Source organism: Schistocerca piceifrons, chromosome X (assembly GCF_021461385.2).
Source record: "Schistocerca piceifrons isolate TAMUIC-IGC-003096 chromosome X, iqSchPice1.1, whole genome shotgun sequence".
NCBI lineage: Eukaryota > Metazoa > Arthropoda > Insecta > Orthoptera > Acrididae > Schistocerca > Schistocerca piceifrons.
Genome location: NC_060149.1, coordinates 238852176 through 238866753, shown reverse-complemented (window position 1 = coordinate 238866753; position 14578 = coordinate 238852176). Strand labels below are relative to the sequence as shown.

The window sequence follows — 14578 nt, the reverse complement described above, 5'->3', positions numbered from 1 at the left end:
TTTCCCTAGATCGCTTCAGGCAAATGCCTGGATAGTTCCTTTGAAAGCTCACGACATATTTCCTTCCCAATCCTTCCCTAATCTGAGCTTGTGCTCCATCTCTAATGACCTCGTTGTCGACGGGCCGTGAATCATCAGTTTCCTTCCTCCCCGGACGTTACTTCATTTCGATAGCTTTCTTTACGTATTAGAACAATGTCTTACTAGATTTCTCTGACAACCGGAAGCGGAGAACCGTCTAGAAACTGAGTGAGAATATATCAATGGCCGGGTAAGCTAGGGACCTTTCTTTTCTAAATGGTTACGCTGTTGTCTGTTACTTAAAAGTAATCAGTATTTATAGCAAAATTGGAATTCTCAGTGCCTAATTCAGATTTTATTCGGAAATCGTTGATTTTTAAAGTGAATAAAGTAAAGATTTATCATGTTTTATTCAACAACAAAAAGGTAAAATAAGGAAAAAACACAAAACAAAAATACGAGGTTTGCCCAGAAAGTAATGCACCGCACTTTCTTTTCTCAGCCGAAAACAGTGCTAGGAATGCGAAAGGTTACGTACCCATTATTTGACGTCTCCTGAGTGAGCGCGCCAAGTTTCCGTTACTTCCGACAGGTAGCGTAGTCACAGGAAAGTTTCAAAATGGCTTTTGTAGTGAAGTGCGTTACAAGCAACGTGGCGTCATTGAATTTCTTACTGCAGAGAAAGAAACTGTGGGGAATATTCACAAACGCTTGTGCAAAGTCTATGGAGAATCTGCTATCGACAGAAGTACAGTTAGTCACTGGGCACGGAGGATGAGGTCATCAGAAGGCGGTTCGGGTTGGTTGGTTGGTTGGTTGATTGATTTGGGGGAGGAGACGAAACAGCGAGCTCATCGGTCCCATACGGTTCGGCGGAGCTCCACGATGTGCAGCGGTCAAGGAGACCATCCACCGCTATCACACCTGACGTGTTGCAGCGAGCTGAAGTTGTCATTCGTGAGGACAGACGCATTACGACTCAGCACTTGGAGCTGCATCTGTCAATCGGCAAAGGAAGTGTGAATGCAATTATCGGCACTCTTGGATATTCAAAAGTGCGTGCAAAATAGGTCCCGCGGTTCCTAACGGTGGATCACAAATCGCACTGGATCACAAATCGCACAGAAAAAAACATTTTCCTTCATTTGTTGCAACGTTTTGAAGCTGAGGGGGAGGCCTTCTTGTCCAGGATTGTGACAGGAGATGAAACCTGAGTTCACCATTTTGAGCCCGAAACAAAAATGCAGTCGATGGAATGGTGCCATTCCCACTCGTCACAGAAGAAAAGATTCAAAGCAACTGCTTCCGCCAGTAAGCTCATGATCATTGTATTCTGGGACAGTGAAGGTGTGATTCTCATTGGTGTGATGCCAAGAGGCGGTACCATTAATTCAGAAGCATATGTCAACACAGTAAGAAAACTCAAGACACCCTTCCGGCGACTCTCGGCGCCACAATAACCCAGGAGATGTTTTGCTACAACACGATAACGCAGCCTGAGGACTGCTGAACACATCGCAAAACACGGTTGGACAGTGGTACCCCATCCACCCTACGGCCCTGATCTAGCCCCCTCGGACTTCCACTTATCTGGGCCATTAAAGGATGCCATTCGTGAAAGACATTTTAAGGACAGTGAATCACTGGATGCGCCACCAGGACAACGATTGGTACCGACAGGGCATACACGCCCTTGTTTCGCGCTGGAGGAAGGCCATAGAACGTCATGGAGATTACGTGGAGAAATAGGGTGTGTGGGTAAAACAAGATTCTTTCATGTGTCTAATTCTCATTGTGTTCAATAAAGAATTCTCGAAGAAAAAAAATGCGGTGCATTACTTTCAAAAAATGTGTGTGAAATCTTACGGGACTTAACTGCTACATCTACATCTACATTTATACTCCGCAAGCCACCCAACGGTGTGTGGCGGAGGGCACTTTACGTGCCACCGTCATTACCTCCCTTTCCTGTTCCAGTCGCGTATGGTTCGCGGGAAGAACGACTGTCTGAAAGCCTCCGGGCGCGCTCTAATCTCTCTAATTTTACATTCGTGATCTCCTCGGGAGGTATAAGTAGGGGGAAGCAATATATTCGATACCTCATCCAGAAACGCACCCTCTCGAAACCTGGCGAGCAAGCTACACCATAATGCAGAGCGCCTCTCTTGCAGAGTCTGCCACTTGAGTTTGTTAAACATCTCCGTAACGCTATCACGGTTACCAAATAACCCTGTGACGAAACGCGCCGCTCTTCTTTGGATCTTCTCTATCTCCTCCGTCAACCCGATCTGGTACGGATCCCACACTGATGAGCAATACTCAAATATAGGTCGAACGAGTGTTTTGTAAGCCACTTCCTTTGTTGATGGACTACATTTTCTAAGGACTCTCCCAATGAATCTCAACCTGGTACCCGCCTTACCAACAATTAATTTTATATGATCATTCCACTTCAAATCGTTCCGCACGCATACTCCCAGATATTTTACAGAAGTAACTGCTACCAGTGTTTGTTCCGCTATCTTGTAATCATACAATAAAGGATCCTTCTTTCTATGTATTCGAAATACATTACATTTGTCTATGTTAAGGGTCAGTTGCCACTCCCTGCACCAAGTGCCTATCCGCTGCTAGGGTCATCAGTCCCTAAGCTTACACACTACTTAACCTAAATTATCCTAAGGACAAACACACACACCCATGCCCGCGGGACGACTCGAACCTCCGCCAGGACCAATCTCATAGTCCGTGACTGCAGCGCCGTAGATGCATTACTTTCTAGGCAACCGTCGTATATCAAACACCACTTCAATACTTCGAACTTATATAAAACACGTTTCTGTTATTCATAAACAACTTTCTCATTTATCAATAATAACAGGAAACTCCTGTCTCTGATCATAATGAAGAACGTTCTACTGAGTACAAAATAACAACAGTAATTACAATGTTTATGCATCTAAATCGGACTTGCATCAGAAGTGATTGCTCTGGTTACATAAAAGCACAGAAGTTGCGCATCCAACTAATTTTATTACTTACAAAATGTAATTTATATTCAATAAGTTTATGAAATCCACAATGTACTAAAAGTCTATGAAGTGTGGTTCTAACTATGTACAAATCAAACAACCAAACAAACAAACAAATTAAGTGAAGTCGTTGGCTACCAGTTTCTCTCTTAAACATTCATTTATATTTCTTTCCCTACCAGTGCTACGAGTACTACCGGTAATCATACCGTTTACTACGTCATCTACGTAGTGTACCAGAACTACCGAACCGTAGTCTTGGGAAAGCGCAACTAATTACCAGGATACAAGGACTACTAGTAGCCACGCTCTTGTGTCACCAGAACTCTTGACAGGCGAGGCGCTGTGGGTCATGTGTTGTAGACTGAACGTGGTGTTTCAGAAGGAATGGTAGATATTCAAGGAAATTGTTGTACTTGCAATTTTTTCTCTTTTTAATGTTTTTGCGTACGTTTCAGATACACGTGCGAGTCTGGAACAAATGACTTTGCATCACGTCCCTTATTACTGAGTCAAACGACATGGCAGTTTCAGGCTTGCTGTCTGTTGTAAAACTATTCAAAACAATGCTGCAAATAATTGACAAATGCTGTAGATACGAACGTGGTATTTGACAGATTCCATAGTGGAAACACTCCTGCTACTTACGAAGAATACCGTATGCGGTTTCCAAATCTGCTGAATACAAGCGTGCACCCCGGTTTCAACCGATTTAATGAGAAGAGAGTAGTTCCCTTTTCACACATTTCTTCTGAGTGCTTAGCTGAACAAAATGAATTCATGTCCACGTAGAATATAACACAACAACATACACGGGAAGAATTTTAATGCGTATCGCTGTTCCACTTACAGAAGTACTAACACTGCGTATAAATGTACATACACTATGTGATCAAAAGTATCCGGACACCCCCAAAAACGTATGTTTTTTTATATTAGGTGCATTGTGCTGCCACCTACTGACAAGTACTTCATATCAGCGACCTCAGTAGTTATTAGACATCGTGAGAGAGAAGAAAGGGGCGCTCCGCGGAACTCACGAACTTCGAACGTGGTCAGGTGATTGGGGTGTCACTTGTGTCATACGTCTGTACGCGAGATTTCCACACTCCTAAAAATCCCTAGGTCCACTGTTTCCGATGTGACAGTGATGTGGAAACGTGAAGGGACACGTACAGTACAAAAGCGTACAGGCCGACCTCGTCTGTTGACTGAGAGAGATCGCCGACAGTTGAAGAGGGTCGTAATGTGTAAAAGTCAGACATCTATCCAGACCATCACACAGGAATTCCAAACTATATCAGGATTCACTGCAAGTACTATGACAGTTAGGCGGGAGGTGAGAAAACTTGGATTTAACTGTCGAGCGGCTGCTCATAAGCCACACATCATTCCGGTAAATGCCGGCCAGTGTGGCCGAGCGGTTCTAGGCGCGTCAGTCTGGAACCGCGCGACCACTACGGTCGCAGGTTCGAATCCTGCCTCGGGCATGGATGTGTGTGATGTTCTTAGGTTAGTTAGGTTTAAGTAGTTCTAAGTTCTGGGGACTGATGACCTCGGATGTTAAGTCCCATAGTGCTCAGAGCCATTCCGGTAAATGCTTGGTGTAAGGAGCGTAAACATTGGACGATTGAACAGTGGAAAAACGTTGTGTGGATTGACGAATCAGGGTACACCGTGTGGCGATCTGATGGCAGGGTGTGGGTATGGCGAATGCTCGGTGAACGTTATCTGCCAGCTTGTGTAGTGCCAACAGTAATATTCGAAGGCGGTGGTGTTATGGTGTGGTCGTGTTTTTCATGGAGTGGGCTTGCACCCATTGTTGTTTTGCGTGGCACTATCGCAGCACTGCCGTACATTGATGTTTTAAGCACCTTCTTGCTTCCCACCGTTGAAGCACAATTCGGGCATGGCGATTGCACCTTCAACACGATCGAGCATCTGTTCATAATTCACGGCCTGTGGCGGAGTGGTTACTATTCAGTTACATCCCTGTAATGGACTGGCCTGCACAGAATCCTGACCTCAATCCTACAGAACACCTTTGGGATGTTTTGGAACGCCGACTTCGTGCCAGGCCTCACTGACCGACATCGATACCTGTCCTAAGTGCAGCACTCCGTGAAGAATAGGCTGCAATTCCCCACCTAAAAACTTTCCAGCACCTGATTGAACGTATTCCTACGAGAGTGGAGGCTGTCATTAAGGTTAAGGATGGGCCAACACCATATTGAATTCCAGCATTACCGATGGAGGGCGCCACGAACTTGTCAGTCATTTTCAGCCAGGTGTCAGGATACTTTTGATCACATAGTGTACATCATCAACGGATGCAACACCCTCACGCAGGCGGTGAAACTCGATTATTGAAATTTTGAAGACAATCCTTGTACCAAAAGTACCATACTTGGTGAAGAGGTCTTTTTGGCTGAAACAATGGACATGTATTTTCGTGGATTCCCTGCACATACTAATCGTGTCGACAATGTGGCGCAATAGCTAAGGCACAGCATTCCTATTTGGGAGGAGATGGATTCAAATTATTGTCCGACCACACAGATTTAGGTTTCCGGTGATTTCCCGTAAGTCAATTCTGGTAAATGCTGAAACAGTTTCTTTGGAAAGGACACAATAGATGTCCTTCATTATCCTTTTTTTATCCGAGCGTATGTTGCGTCTATAATGACTTCATTGTCGACGGGATGTTAAACTCTAATCTTTCTAATTCATTTTCCACAGCAAGTAACAGTTACCTAAATCAAACACGTTACTATCGATGGATTAACTGCACCAGTCATACCTTTCCTCGCCAGTGTTTATCTGGAAATACATTTTAATCCCTGAGAAATGTAAACGCTACAGACCTTGTGGACAGTGTTACCGTCACAAATCTCCAGCTACAAATAATATATAGAAACGTGTTGAGATCGGCGATGGAATTTTTGAAAATTTGATATTACCGATATATACTCTTAGAGCACTTTTTCAACCACAAGTTAGTGTGCTCTTGACCTTTCCAGGTTTCTTTGTGCGTAATAGCCCAACAGCTGCAGATTTACATCAGCTGAAAATTTGTCACATTTTTATATTAAATTTCAAAACTTTTCCGTAGTGGTATCGCAGTTCTAATCAGATATTTGTATGTTTCAGGATGCAGAGTGGAAGATGGAACTAGTATGACAACACAGTTGAAGCTTGTCGCATGGTACGTACTCAACGCTCACACAATGCTAAGACTCCAACGCATCTTTTCGGGTTATTATACTCTGTGTAGAAGATGCTGTCTCTCTCTCTCTCTCTCTCTCTCTCTCTCTCTCTCTCTACGTGATAACGCACGGAGTGATTACGACAAAAAGCATTATCGAAACACTTAATTTTACATTTACAAACAATACCTCCCATACTAAGCTCAATTACGGTGTCGTCGCGTCCGAAAGTAGACAACCGCCACATTATCATGCAACACACAAGCATGACTTAACTCTTTAGAAGGCTATGACTCTATCCTGATAATACAGATGTACTTGTGACGCGGTTTCTAGAAGCCCTAGCCAGCCGGCTATAGTGTTATCTGTAGACTCAGTTTTACACATACACTGCCTGGCAAAAAGAAAGTGGAGGCACCCAGAAGACGTGATCGGATGTCAGTGTAACTTCGTACACCTACACACCATCTGCGTGTATGTTTGCAGTTCTCTTTGACATGTGGAACAGTCACCAGAGTTCATTAGCGTTGTTCGTGTTTAGTGTTGTTACCAAGCGTTGTAGGGTATTTAATGGTCGAGAACAGTGACAGATGTTGAGTAATAACTGTGAAGGACACGGAAATGTCGCGTACTCCTGTGACAGTGTTATCAGAACCTGACAGAGTTTGAAAGAGGCCCCGTTGTGGGTATCCATTTGTCCGAGCTGGTCGTGTTACACAATGTCCACATTTGTGGGGCAGTTGAATGTGACAGTGGCCCGATGTTGGTCTTCATGGGAACGTGAGGGCAGTCATACTCGCCGTCAAGGTCCTGGTCGACCACAGCAAGGAAGGATCGCCGTATTGTGCACCAAGCAAATCGTAACCCCTTCACATCTATTCCCACCATCCGAGAACAAGTAATGGACTCCCTGCAACATACTATAACATTCCGCACCATCGATCGAAGACTAGGAGCGATCGGATTTGCTAATTTTCGTCTTATGCAGAAACTGCCGTCAGCACATCAACATACACGGCTGCGTTTGGATTGGTCTCGTGACCAAGTAGTACGAATTTCTGATGAGTGTCGTCGCAGCACTGTGTTCAGCGATGAATCGCGGTTTAGTAGACCCCGGATGACCATCTACGGATGATGTCCGTAATATTTTTAGCTTTCTCACTCGAACTGTTCTCAGTCTGTCGACTAGAAGACAGTCTTTGTTCTGTAACTGCCTTCGCCTTTCACCGGACTGGCGGTGGTTGGATGCTAGGTGGAACTTTTCACGCCATTGGATATCACCTGCGAGAACCCTCGTCTGTTCCGACCTACGCACCAGCCCGATGCATACACTCCTCCGTAAATTCTCTCTCAGCTGTGGCATCAGTATTGCTTCCAATTGCTCAGTCTTACCTCTCCTACGTGCTTTCATCATCAGAACATGCACTTCACCGACGTCACTAACATATGAACTACCCCTGGATCGAGTGACTGATGACCTTTCTGTGTAGTCCCTTAACCTCCAACCAACCAACAAACCATGTACAGCGAGTATGGCGGCGATCTGGCGAGAGATCCGAGGGGTACTCAAAAATAACCAAAACTATTTTTAAAAGCTACATATTTTCAATTTTTTTTTTTTTTACAAAACAGCCTTATCCTGTTCAAAATACTCTCCATTACAACTAATACAATTATCCCACCTATGCTTCCACTGTTCGAAACATTTTTTAGTAATCTTTAGAAATGGCTGACAGCTCCTCCTCACTACGGATCCCTTGCACGATCTGCCAATAAATTAATACTGGTTTCTGGAACTTCAGGATAACAGTTCAGTGATCATTTTATTTCTCTCTCATGGTTTGCATTGTTGATGCAGGTAAGTACATTCAAGAGAAGCTGCCAGTTGGTGTCGTCGAAATAACAGTTGTAAAACAAATGGCTGCAAGCTTAAAACAAGAGAATGAATTGCAACTAGCTGAAGAATGTGAACAAGCCGAGCTGTCGGCTACCGAGTGCAGGCAAGCGTAGATCGTAACGTGATCCAAAGTGGCGCTGCCGAAGGTCAGGCTACTGTTTCAGGTTGACCTCCTGCGCAGATGCGGATCGCTATGTCACCATCACCACACAAAGCACCTCTCTTCAGTTATTTTAAGTGTCTCTGGAGTGCAGTACTGCAGTGGTGGAACAATTGGCAGCTAGCCTTAAATATGGAGAAATGGGAAAGAGAACACGAAAAAGAAGAAGCCTTCCTGTTTTATTTGTGGTAAATCTCGACTGACATGTAGATTATATATCTAAATATCGATAAAACGTGACACGAGCGCGTAAAATGACTTGATAGCAAGGCTAAACCAGAGTATGTCAGATAGAATTCAATGGAACTTTGGAGCATATGTAAAGGAAACTTCATGCGGCTCTGTCATTCTTTAGTAGTGCCACTGTCGCCTTGAAATCGATCGAACACAGACAACCGCTGCTAAGTCTGCAGAATATTAGCACTTGATGGTAACATTGGCCACAGACATTCGTTACAAGTAAATGTAAGGTAATTCAATTCGTGCGAACAAGCGAAAAGATTCAAAATAGGTTGGTTACGTCATATGTAACGAGAGGTTCACAATAATGAAATATTTAACGATACCAACCACAGCGACGTAAGATGAAACAACTATACTAATCTAGAGCAGGGAAACTAGAAAATGGCGCTGAGCACTATGGGACTTTAACTGCTGAGGTCATCAGTCCCCTAGAACTTAGAACTACTTAAACCTAACTAACCTAAGGACATCACACACATCCATGCCCGAGGCAGGATTCGAACCTGCGACCGTAGCTGTCGCGCGGTTCCAGACTGTAGCGCCTAGAACCCCTCGGCCACGCAGGCCGGCAGGGAAACTAGACACTAGGCTACGATGCATTAGAGCAAATCTTGGAAAATATAATGTAGTTACTTAGACTTTCATCCAATCCATTACTGTGTCTTTCTCTCCTCTCGGAGATTCATACGAAACAGGATTGAAAGAGAGAAGGTTCAAAGATGACCTTTGGGATTCGTCGTGGGTTCAAGCCATAGGTGCCTTTTCACAGCAAGTGTCACATTTTCTCAGAAAATTGCAGTAAGAGACTATTAGATAATGCCTTTGTACATCACAAACAAGATATCTCCACAGCTTCCTAGAACCCACCTTCCGAGCAGCGTCAAGGAACAACTCTGCGTCCTATAGTCGTCCTTATCGAGGGAGTTGTCTCAATGATTGACACACAGCTCTCGCATTCGAGATGGTTCAGATTCCTCTTGCCAGTCAGAATTAAATTTTCCTAGGTTGCTTTAAATCACTTTAGACGAGTGCCGATATTTTCTATTGGTCACTAGCGATTTCCTAATCCAGCTTGTTGAATCTGAGCTCGTGCTTTGTCACTTATGATCTCATTGTTTATGGGACGTTAGAATATAAACCTCCCTGCTCTGTCCATCTACCTATCCTTTCTTTCTTTCCTTCCAGGAGCCCAGTTCCGCCTTCCTCAGGATAACTGCAGAGAGCAAGAGAGAACGTATGACTCAATAACGAACATGTTATAAGTGCAGCGTACGTGATATTTAAGCTACTTGACTGACGTTCCAGCTTAATTTGTGCTCCAGATTAAAATACGACTTAGTCCTTGCTCAGCTGGAAACACTCATAAACGTATTGGACTGGACATGGCCGTCAATGCTCTACCTGTAACTCGCCACTTAAACTACAACATGTCATTTCGTCTAAAAGTGGCTTTGGGTGGCTCTCCGCACTTTCTCTAGTGAACTAGTTCACCGCTCAGATTGTACATACAAAAAAATTTACAAGTAAAGTTTTGCTAAATAAGTATTGCCCATTTAAATTTCGATCAGTTTAATTAGTCTGAATATTTCTTCCCTGAGAGGATGGAAAAACTGTACGGAATGGGAGTTGGAGATAAATTTGTATGAAGTTTATTTAAGGTACACTCTTGTTATGTTTTACATTACTATAGCGGATGGTGCTTAGAACATTAACGAAGTACAAACCAGCCCAAAATTAGACTGTGGATGATTTATGATAAGAACTATTTTTCTATCGCGTTTTGCGATATCACCTTCAAATTTTGTGTTAATACTTATTTAGTGTAGATTTATCTGGCCACCACTTTAATAGTTCATGGAAACAATGGATCTAAGGATAAGAAACTTCTGATTTTGTTCGTACATCATGTGAAACCATACCGTTGTTGACGTGCATAGATTACCATAGAAAATACTTGTCAAATACTCCGAATACTGCCAAATATCGTCTCTAATGACTTTAGCACCAATGGGACGTAAAGCTTTAATCTTTCTATTATTCCCAAAGTTTTCATGGAGATAAAATGGGATTACATATGATGACTGACTACATACGGAATTCAATCGAAATTCCAGTTTTCAAATTGCATCTATTTATTCGTTTCCACATTCGCTGTCATGTCTACCAATGACGACAGTGCTGGAAGTGAAGTAACAGTCTACCTCCACGGATCGTAGTTGTGTTGAGAATAAGCCCCGTAGCCCCAGTCCTTAAAATAGTGCCTTTAGATATCTGTGAATTGTTAAAAAGTTCAGCTGTTCAGACGTCTAAGAGGCTTATAAAGTCAACTGAACTCGAAGCCACTTTACCATTCGCAATAGAGGCGAAGAGTTTTCTAACACCGGCAAACGACTGATTTACGCACATTGCCTTCACGGATTTCACAGCGAGATGCATAAGGTCACAAGAAACGTATTCGGTAATTTGGCTGGAGCGTAGTGCATCCAAGACACACATCTCTCATATTTTACTAGTAGTCGTCTTCGAAGAGAGACAATTAACGCAGGATAAGTGGTCAATAAATCATTTCGCCGATAGTTATGACATGTAAGTGTGTCGGGCATGGTGGTCTAGCGGTAAAGTGTGAGTCTGGAGACTGTGAGGTCGAGGGACAGCATCAACTACATAGATGTGTTTGCAGGAGTTTATGATTTTACGTTTTCTTTCCAGAAAACTGTATTTCTTAAATTTTAATTTTTTTTACTCTGTGAACCACTGTTGAGACATGATGATTTAAATTTCAGAAATTTGATGAGTTTCCCAATTCTTATTTTTCGATGATTGACAGTGTTCCAGCACTTATGTTCTCAATGTTTTCAGTATTAAAATAACATTGTCACCGGCCATGGAAACTGATAGTGCTCGTCTACTACATTTCTACAAGGTTTTCGCACGATCCTGGCTCTGTGAAGTGTTACGAGTTCAATGATCTACAATGTTATCGACTTTTCATCACGGGGAGAATAGTCATTTCGTGGCCAGACTTACCGCAAATTCTGTGCTGAAATTGGTTACCCACTCTATGAAATCCGGTGAAGATTAATGGTAGGGTCCGTTGACCCCATAATTTCAAACCGTTGCTGGCACTCCAACGGAGCGATTTTTCATATGCTTTCAGTGACTTACGAAACCATTTTGGATTTGTGCCATAGCTACTGTCGAAATGTAGCTTCTTAACAATGTGGTGTCTTTCACCATCTTATTTGTTGAAACCGTACACACACTTTTTTTAGCTATACTGGCGCACGGAAATTTGTGTACTCAAGAACGTTATAGTATGTTGATCTATGCTTTAAGTGAACAGCGCAGTCATGTGGTAGCATACATTGACAGGTCTAAACAGGATGCTCCTCTTGGTTGCCGTTCTGAATCGTGACTTTGAAATCGGAGTTCACTTGTGAAAGACATTTATCGTCCGTGATTCAGAGCTGGACACATGAAACGTGACGATGCCAATAAATATCCCGCTTTAGTTAAACTCTCTGAAAACTTTTGAAGTATGTACACACAACTGAGAAATAATTCTTGTGTAATAGGATTAGCTGCGTGCAGACGGGGGAAGGGCTTGTTATTCTACAAGACCACTCGCCACATGGGAAACTGAAGTTGGTAAAAACCATATTTCGCAGCCGTGGCCCACATGATACTTTTCACGCGGGCGAAAAGAACGTCGCCTTCCCACAAGCGCTTCCCATCTGAGTTCACAAAGCATCTCCGTAATATTCTCTTGTTTATCGAACCTACCAAATTAGTAGCATGCTTTTGAATTGCTTCGACGTGTTCCTGACCTGGCCTGATGGGGATCCCAAAGGATTCCAAATACTCGATCAGCACTAACGAATCGGTCGCACTAGTGTTCTGTACACGGTCTGTTTTATAGATGAGCTACAATTTCCTAGAATAAACCGAAATTTAGCATTCGAATTCCGTACAACCGTCCTTGCGTGCTCGTGGCATTTCATATCGCTTTGCTACATTACGCCTAGAATTTAATCGAATTGACTGTGTCAAGCAGCATATTCGAATATTACAGGGTTGTTTTTCCTACCCATCTACATTAGCTTAATTTTTAATGCGTTAGAGCTAGGTGCCATTCGTCGCACCAAATAGAAATTCTAAGTCATTCTGTAAAATCAGACAGTTACTCAGCGACGACAGTTTCCCGTACACTATAGTATCACAGACAAAGAGTCGCAGATGGCTGCCCAACATTTCAGATCGTTTATGTGTATAGAGAACAAAAGCGGTACTGTCACACTTCCCAGGGGCGTTCCAGGCGAAAGCCTAGTCTCTGATAAAACCGTTAGAAATCTAAAGTCGTAAATGTTTTCGTAGCTAGGCATATTACACTTGCTCATTTGAGATAGGTCGTGATGAAGCAGTATTTTAGAGATGAAACTGGCGAGAAAGACCAGGGTTCAAAACTGTTTCCGGCCACCATCCATATAGTTTTCCGGTTTCAAAAGAACAGCAGTGAAGCTTTCCCCACTATTTGTCCAGCTTCACGTTTCATTATCCAGATGTAATGTAATCAGAACGTGAAGTTCGCTCACTAAATCCACATACCTTGGAGAACTTCGTTGTAGGTGCTAATACTCTCGTGATGTGATGCAACGGTTAATATGCCGTACTCTCATTTGGGAAGTAGGTTTCAAATAGCCGGCAACCCATCCAGATTTAGGTTCTCCTAAAATCACTTAATGCGAATGCCAGAATGATTCGTTCAAAAAGGCCACGACCATTTTCCTGCGCTAACCTTGCCCATTCCGAGCTTGTACTCCGTCGACTGGTCCTAAAACCCTTTCTTCCTTTGTAGGCTCTGACGATCACCCAGTGGATGGATCACTCCTCTTTTAATATCATCCGCACTTCTCATTCTCCAAAAAGCGGCAGCATAATTGATAATGGGAGCAACTGGTTGACTAAGTTTTGCAGCTGATGATGTGCGTAGAGCCCCATCTGGAGGCCGTATCAAGAAGTGTCATAAGTTCTGTGTGTGGCTCAGAGTGGTTGTGGAGGCGTCAAACGTGTAGTCGGGGTAGGGCCGTGAATGTAATTTGGCTTTGGCTTCTGCTGAGGCGGGTTCCGCAATGCGCCACTGTTATCGACCGACCGGTATTGATCGTACCACCTCAGATAGCGCCGCCATTATGCCGCCGCGAAATTGCACTGCTCATGACTTCAACTATTAATATTTCCTACTCTACTGCTTCTGACATCACTTTTACAACCACCTTACTTCGGCTGTACACTTGTGTAATGAGGCTATAAACCCTTGTTACTGACGAAACGTCACGCTCCTAATCAACTTGGTTCTACTGCTTGCAGAATAGCATTTATGTATCACGTTACGGTACTTTTAGCATTAATTACTATTAATTTTTTTAAATTATGACAAGAATTTGGCTGATTTTGATCATTTATAGATATCAGAAAAGCACTTTATTCTATTAATTAGGTATAGTTATTAGCTTTTCCATTTCACAGTCCACTCTCCAGTAGCAGATATATGGAATTCTATTTCCCATATCCTCATTAAGGCGACAAATATCTTCAGGTATGGGTTCAGTCCAGTAAATACCAATGACAAATTACATTGTAGTAATTTGCTAATATCCAGACTTTCAGTAAAGAATGGCTAAAAGAAAATAAATAATACGAGGGTAATCCCAAAAGTAATGTCTCCTATTTTTTATGAGTACATAGACCTGTTTATTTCTACAATGGTTTACATCAGTTTACAGCTTGAACATTTAGCTATTTTTCGACATAATCACCATTTCTGTCGATGCATTTTTGTAAACGCTGTGGCAGTTGGTGTATGCCTATGTCATACCAGCTCGCCGCCATGCTGTTCAGAAAGTTATGAACCTCTTCTTTCACCTCATCGTCGAAGCTGAATCGCTGGGACCATAATTAACGCTGACAGGTACTATGAGACTCTGAAAAAGCTCAAACGGGCATTTCAGAACCGGAGAAG

General features: G+C 43.0%; 1 long non-coding RNA gene across 1 annotated transcript in view; it reads left to right on the top strand.

Annotated features, from left to right (window-relative positions):
• The first annotated feature begins 6203 nt into the window (after positions 1–6203).
• The window catches only part of LOC124723090, a 162787-nt gene continuing 154412 nt past the window's right edge, over positions 6204–14578 (top strand). The window contains exon 1 of the long non-coding RNA XR_007006500.1: positions 6204–6258. This is a non-coding gene — a long non-coding RNA (uncharacterized LOC124723090). The remainder of the gene's footprint in view (positions 6259–14578) is intronic.